Source organism: Schistocerca cancellata, chromosome 6 (genome assembly GCF_023864275.1).
Source record: "Schistocerca cancellata isolate TAMUIC-IGC-003103 chromosome 6, iqSchCanc2.1, whole genome shotgun sequence".
NCBI classification, from domain to species: Eukaryota; Metazoa; Arthropoda; class Insecta; order Orthoptera; family Acrididae; genus Schistocerca; species Schistocerca cancellata.
In genome coordinates this window covers 688,297,692-688,305,926 of record NC_064631.1, presented here as the reverse complement: position 1 = coordinate 688,305,926, position 8,235 = coordinate 688,297,692, and the positions used below count along the sequence as shown (strand labels likewise).

General features: G+C 44.7%; 1 pseudogene; it reads right to left on the bottom strand.

Moving 5' to 3' along the window:
- Nucleotides 1-387: 387 nt before the first annotated feature.
- Nucleotides 388-505, bottom strand: LOC126089545 (5S ribosomal RNA; annotated as a pseudogene).
- Nucleotides 506-8,235: the final 7,730 nt, after the last annotated feature.

Sequence of the window (8,235 nt, the reverse complement as noted above, 5' to 3'; positions counted from 1 at the left end):
GATCAAGTGGGGATTTTACCGTACGACCATTTCACGAGTCTACCGTAAATATCAGAAATCCGGTAAAACATCAAATATCCGACATCACTGTGGCCACAATAAGATCCTGAAAGAATGAGACGAACGACGACTGAAGAGAATCGTTCAACGTGACAGAATTGTAAAACTAAAAATAAAAACTCCTCCCGAACGAGCCATGAAGGCCGACCGGTTCCGACCGACCGCCGTGTCATCCTCAGCCCACAGGCGTCACTGGATGCCGATATGGAGGGGCATGTGGTCAGCACACCGCTCTCCCGGCCATATGTCAGTTTACGAGACCGGAGCCGCTACTTTTCAGTCAAGTATCTCATCAGTTTGCCTCACAAGGGCTGAGTGCACCCCGCTTGCCAACAGCGCTCGGCACACCCGATGGTCACCCATCCGAGTGCTAGTCCAGCCCGACAGCACTTAACTTCGGTGATCTGACGGGAACCTGTGTTACCACTGCGGCAAGGCCGTTGGCTACAGAAGTGTAACCCTTCCGCAATATGCTGCAGATTTCAATGCTGGGGCCCGCCGGGGTGGCCGAGCGGTTCTAGGCGCTACAGTCTAGGACCGCGCGACCGCTACGGAGCAGGTTCCAATCCTGCCTCGGGCATGGATGTGTGTGATGTCCTTAGGTTAGTTAGGTTTAAGTAGTTCTAAGTTCTAGGGGACTAATGACCTCAGAAGTTAAGTCCCATAGTGCTCAGAGCCATTTTCAATGCTGGGCCATCAACAAGTGTCAGCGTGCGAACTATTCAACGAAACGTCATCGATACGGGCTTTCGGAGCCGAAGTCCCACTCGTGTACCCTTGATGACTGGACGACACGAGGCTTTACGTCTCGCCTGGGTTCGTCAACACCGACATTGCACTGTTGATGACTGGAAACATGTTTCCTGGTTGAACGAGTCTCATTTCAAATTGTATCGAGCGAATGGACGTGTACGTGTAGAGAAACAACCTCATGAATCCATGGACCCTACATGTCAGCAGGGGACTGTTCAAGCTGGTTGAGGCTCTGTAATGGTGTGGGGCGTATGCAGATAGAGTGATATGGGACCCCTGATGCGTCTAGATACGACTCTGACAGGTGACACGGATGTAAGCATCCTGTCTGATCACCTGCATCCCTTCATGTCCATTGTGCATGCCGACGGACTTGGGAATTCCAGCAGCACAATGCGACACCCCCACATGTCCAGAATTTCTACAGAGTGGCTCCTTGAACACTCTTCCGAGTTTAAGCACTTCCGCTGGCCAACAAATTCCCCAGACATGGGATTATTGAGCATATCTGGGATGCCTTGCACGTGCTATTCAGAAGACATCTTCACCCCCTCGTACTCTTACGGACTTATGTATAGCCCTGCAGGATTGATAGTGTCAATTCCCTCTAGCACTACTTCAGACATTAGTCGTGTCTATGCCACGTCGTGTTGCGGCACTTCTGCGTGCTCGCCAGGGACCTATGGAATATTAGGTACACGTATCAGTTGCTTTGGCTCTTCAGTGTATATACATGTGGTGTTATTGATCCAGCATCCACTACGAATTAAGACAGAAAGGAATTACAGACATTGGCTGCGGTTTGGCACTGGTTTAAATCAACGGAGAAAGTTGAAAATTCCTCCGGCTCCCTTAAGAGTTGGAGCCTGGTTTGCATCCGCACAGTAGAGATCATTGGCCATCCTCACCTGAATTATGCTGCATATGGTGTCTGTTCTTTCGGATAGCAGATTTACAGCAGGCTCGAACTCTCACGGGAATCAGACAAATAACACGAGTAATGAGAATAATGGGCAAGGGGCACTACATTACTAGCGTATGGAAAAGTTGGGAATTTGGAACTGGCGACAGGCGTGCTAGGATAGTCCGTGCAGTTGCGGTGACCCCCGGGCCCAGGTGGCGCAGAGAGCAGCACATCTGTCTAGTAAGAAGATGACCCAGGTCCCACAAGCCACGTGTGGCGACTACGTCATGGCTATACATTTTTTTCTTTATTTTGGCTTTGGGTTACAAGAATAATACAGCCAACAACGGCTATAGAGTGTCAAAGAACCCTCATTGCAAAAAGTCAGAATAGAATAAAATTACGAAGTTAGAATACGAACACACTCTTAAAGAAAAATAAAAGTCCGATTAGACAAACACCAGACAGCTGGCAGCTGTGATAACAATGACACTGGAGCAGAATTACAAACAGCACCATACAACAACATTACGACAAAGGTGCACAAGCTCTAAAAATGAAAGAGAAAACATGAAAGGCTGAACACAGTACATCATACCGTAAGTAGAACAATAGCAGAAAAACAATATAACAATATAAGAAATGTAGCATACAGATAGACGTATTTAAAGCAGAAAAACAATACAAACAACGATAAGTACAATAGTGCCAATAGAACAGTGACATAGAATGCACAAGAGAGCAATAATGAAAATTTAATATAAAAATAGTGCTCTATACGCAAATTAAATCACAAAATTACGCACCCGATTTACGAACCGGGCCGATGCCACGGAAAAATGGAGACCTCTGCAATCCATAAATTAAATTTAGATGCAGGTGGCTTTGAAATTGTCTGTGAGCTATTTATATTTATCAAAACGGTGTAGTAAAACGGGAACACCGGTGGGGAGGGCGTAACGAACTGCTTACATGAGAGTGATTGTGGAGTCGTTTGCTTGGAATATACCAACATGATTTGGCAATGGCTAAACAATGGCTGAAGACACAGTTGCTTCAAAGATCTCTGGCAGCTGCACTCGTGTAGCTGAAGCAGCCGCGAATTTGCGGAAGTCGATCAGTGTCTCACAGAGGTTCAAAAATGGTTCAAATGGCTCTAAGCACTATGGGATTTAACATCTGAGGTCATCAGTCCCCTAGAACTTAGAACTTCTTAAACCTAACTAACCTAAGGACATCACACACATCCACGCCCGAGGCAGGATTCGAACCTGCGACCGTAGCAGCAGCGCGGTTCCAGACTGAAGCGCCTAGAAGCGCTCGGCCACAGCGTGTCACACAGATAACAGCAAAGATTGCGCGTGAGAAGAAACTACGCAAAAACGGAATATGTGGAAGACGACCAATTATAAGGACACCTTTCAACATGTCGCGTGCCTAGTAAAGCACTAGCATGTTGAAAACGATATTCGGGTTAATGACACCTTTCCTCCATGCGTGATGTGATGCAGACACACTACATTTCAACATCATTTTCAGGTATTTATGACGCATTTATTTTTACTTCGGAAATTGTTAAATATTTACAGACCGTGAACGGAGAAACACAATTGTCGTGCGTAAATCATACTAACAGCGTCGGAACTGTGGAGAAATCGAGAGTAAACTCCGTGTTGATACGGAACTGCAGGCTTCGCTGCTCTGGACGGGACCACACCCCGGTATTTTGCCGATAAGACGCGACAGATGTCACTAGTGGGCGATAAGGGAACGCGGTTTGCGGCGGCAGGGAGCCGCCACATCGGCAGACGTCCCGAAGAGGGGGCGACAGCTGGGTGGGGCGTGTCGGACGATGTAGTAGGCACACAGTCCATCGCCCCGTGACATGCTCCATACGTCAAAACTCGGGTAGCAGACACGGTGGTGCCGTTCCCACCAGAAAAACAAGTCCGCCTCCAGGTAGTGGACACAGGCAAAGGTGCGTGTGGACACAGGGGTTGGTGGTGGCCAGCTTTGGCTCCTCCAAGCACGGCGGACAGACGCAGCGACCTGAGGTCAAAAACTACCTGAGCCAAAGCAAGCGCTGTAATGATTGTAAGAGGTGCAGAGGCGGGCGAGTGTGCAGGGGCGTGTCCCAGTTCACTACTACCAGAACCACGACGTCATAACGCGCCTACGCTTAATGAACTAAGGATTGCACCATACTCTAAGAGTGAAATTAAACATTAAAACAACTTTTGCAAATTCATCAGTGTTGTTGTTGTGGTCTTCAGTCCAGAGACTGGTTTGATTGCAGCTCTCCGTGCTACTCTATCCAATTCAAGCTTCTTCATCTCCCAGTACCTACTGCAACCTACATCGTTCTGAATCTGTTTAGTGTATTCATCTCTTGGTCTCCCTCTACGATTTTTACCCTCCGCGCTGCCCTCCAATATTAAATTGGTGATCCTTTGATGCCTCAGAATATGTCCTACCAAGCAATCCCTTCTTCTAGTCAAGTTGTGCCACAAATTTTATCTTCACCCCAGTTCTATTCAATACCTCTTCATTAGTTACATGATCTACCCATCTAATCTTTAGCATTCTTCTGTAACATCACATTTAGAAAGCTCCTCTTCTCTTCTTGTCCAAACTATTTATCGTCCATGTTTCACTTCCATACCTGGCTACACTCCATACAAATACCTTCAGAAACGACTTAATGACACTTAAATCTATACTCGATGTTAACAAATTTCTCTTTCTCAGAAACGCCTTCCTTGCCATTGCCAGTCTACATTTTATATCCTCTCTACTTCGACCATCATCAGTTATTTTGCCGGCCGCGGTGGCCGTGCGGTTCTGGCGCTGCAGTCCGGAACCGCGGGACTGCTACGATCGCAGGTTCGAATCCTGCCTCGGGCATGGGTGTGTGTGATGTCCTTAGGTTAGTTAGGTTTAAGTAGTTCTAAGTTCTAGGGGACTTATGACCTAAGATGTTGAGTCCCATAGTGCTCAGAGCCACTTGAACCATCAGTTATTTTGCGCCACAAATAGCAAAACTCATTTACTACTTTAAACGTCTCATTTCCTAATCTAATTCCCTCACCATTACCCGATTTAATTCGACTACATTCCATTATCCTCGTTTTGCTTTTGTTGATGTTCTTCTTATATCCTCCTTTCAAGACACTGTCCATTCCGTTCAGTTGCTCTTTCAGGTCCTTTGCTGTCTCTGACAGAATTACAGTGTCATCGGCGAACATCAAAGTTTTTATTTCTTCTCCATGTATTTTAATTCCTGCTCCGAATTTTTCTTTTGTTTCCTTTACTGCTTGCTCAATTTACAGATTGAATAACATCAATGTATGATTCACTGTATTAATGTTAACACTGTAAGGTCTCAGACTGATCAAATGAGCCCGCATCTCGTGGTCGTGCGGTAGCGTTCTCGCTTCCCACGCCCGGGTTCCCGGGTTCGATTCCCGGCGGGGTCAGGGATTTTCTCTGCCTCGTGATGGCTGGATGTTGTGTGCTGTCCTTAGGTTAGTTAGGTTTAAGTAGTTCTAAGTTCTAGGGGACTTATGACCACAGCAGTTGAGTCCCATAGTGCTCAGAGCTATTTGAACCATTTTTTGATCAAATGAATTTGTCAGGCAAAATGTATGATCTTACGAAAAAAAAGTGGCGATGAATAATAAGGCTACAAAGACAAAAACTGTTTAGAATATGCAAATATATGTCGCAATAAAAAGTTACAAACCTCAACTGGATCAGAGGAACATTTTGGTCAAATTTGTTTTTGCCACAAATTGAAGGCACTAAGTATTAGAATCAGAAGGATGAAAATTCGTATGTAACCTGAGTTACATGTAAAAACCTTATATCTGAGACACCAATAAGCTACTATATTAGTTTTCAAGTTATTTAATAAAAATAAAATTTGGTATGAACATGTCCCTATTCATGAAGGATTAAGTATCATTTGTATTGATAATGGGAAGTTCTAATTACAGTACTCAATTACATTCATGCTACAATAAAGCTGTGCTAAGTTTCAGTAGTGTATTGTGAAGAATAATAAATACAAGGATTGGTAATGGGACAGTTCAGAGCCGGCCGGAGCGGCCGTGCGGTTCTAGGCACTGCAGTCTGGAGCCGAGCGACCGCTACGGTCGCAGGTTCGAATCCTGCCTCGGGCATGGATGGACCTTAGAAGTTAAGTCCCATAGTGCTCAGAGCCATTTGAACCATTTTTGGAAGACGAATTTTTTGAATGATGCAGAAGAGACTAGCATTCAAAACCTGTATTGTGAACCTCCTTGCTTAACAATTACGATTATTTTCATAGAAATTATTTATACGAAAATATATTACTCTACCATTAAATTAGTTAACAGAATGATAAAAGACTGGCGCATCTATAGTTCTGAATGCAAGCCATGTGAACAGATACTTTCGCTTGATCATGTCTGGACAATCAACATAACTGACCTGTACCAATAAAGACAATGCTGAATTCTGCCTAGTCGTCAAATGTGGGGTGTCGGGGAAACCTGCTTTCTCGGATCGCTAGACAACATTCAAAGAAATCGTGTTAATGAGTTTTATTACAAAAGTAAAAAATACAATACTTAACTTTGTGTTAACCAGATGTGTCGCAGTCTAAGGGTGACAGATAAAATAAGTAAGTTTCTTCAGTATAACATTTCCAAGTTTGAGTTACGTAGAATGTACGGGCAAAGTAATGAGCTTTGGCGCTTCTATTCAGGTCAATAGGCTTGAGGCCTCTCGTAGAATTGGGGCGTGGCCAGTCGGGCTCGGCGCTACTGTTTTCTTCGCATAGCGGCCCCTGCTGTCGCGTTATCGTCCTGGAGAGAGGTCGGTCGGCGTGCAATTGGCTGACGTCATTTTCACAGCCCTCTGTGCTCTCTCGTTCCCCACTGGCGTGCCGGCGGTTGACTTTAACCCGAAACAGAGAAAGTCATCGAAAATTTGGCTTTCACGAACTCATTATAAATTGAGCGCAAGGGAGCACTACAGCAACGATGATACCTGAATAACCTCACAGTTCTCAAATATTTTCAAAATCATATTTCCAAAATTCAACGTCCTCTGCATTTGGATCTCGGTGCTCTGCTAGCTGTTTCCAGACCGCACAGCAGCGTAACCAACATCTGACTCCCTCACTTACTTCGCACGGAATGCTAGTGTCTACCGACAACCAAAGATCACACTGCTTATACTCAGCAAACACTGTGCCGTAACATATCGACTACTGAAGTACATCGCACGAAAAATATCCAGTGTACAGATAAGAGGGGTCAACGGAAGCGTAGGATTCCACCTGTCTGCTTTGACCCATGACGTACGGGTGTTGTGTGTGACATCATGGCGCGGAGTTTATGAGTTGGTTGTGTTTGTGGATGTCGTCTTATTGTGTTTGATGGCGCCCTCTCTCTCTCTCTCTCTCTCTCTCTCTCTCTCTCTCTCTCTCTGTGTGTGTGTGTGTGTTTGTGTGTGTGATGGCCGAATTACTTTGCAGCGCCGAAACTTGTTGGTGGTAATTGTTTTATGAGTCTATTTTTCTCGAGTTGTTATGTTTTGTGTATTTATTCTGTACTGAAAGTGTTTTAATTAACGTAGGGATGTTTGACTTTTGAATTTTTGAGTTATTGTGGTTTTGGTTTTGTTTTTCTTAGTTGTAGGTGTTGGTCTGATTACAATTTTTGTTGTTTCTGCTGTACGCGTTGGTGTTTTGGTATCGTCAGCGGGGGTTGACAGGTTAAGGTAAGTGTCCGATTTCTGTAGATTTTCTTTTTTTTTTTTTTTTGCTTCGTCATTTTGTGTGTTTTGGGATCGTGGTGTGCCTTTTTTTACTGTTATATTTAGCTTGTCCCCTCCCCTAAAACTCCCATTTTCCCGCGGCTGCCCAGTTAGTTTGATTGTATTTTTAGAGGGAGATGTTATTGTCCTATTTATACGTATTTTCGTATTTGTTGCAGTGTGTATGTAGTGACATCATAGGAGCCATATTGGAGATGCTTAGAATAGCCATTTCTGCCATATCGATGACGTCATGGGTCAAAGAAGACGGGTGGAATCGGACACTTCCGTTATCCCGATATGAAGTATGACACACAAAATAAAAATAGAGCTCATATCACTTACAATTAATACCAAAAAATAAGGTAATAACCGTATGAACAAAAGACAGCGATGAAAAGTACTAGAAAGGAGAATTACGATTTGGTTTATGTCAAAGCTGGGAGCGAGGCAGTACTGGAGGAAATAAAAGCATAACCCTATCTAGGAAGCATGATTAGACAGTATGGTCGATATTAGGAAGATATTTTCTGCAGAGCAGAACTGTCTTTATATGCAGATAGTCAGGGACTCTTCTTTCCAGTGCGATTCCTACTCGAGTGGCTCGCTAGCTTGCCGGCCGGCTACGTAAGGAGATTTGGCCTGGGCCTGCCTTCCCCTTTGAAATTCAGATAAGACTCGCGGGCGATTCGTCTTCCGTCACGCAGCGCTCA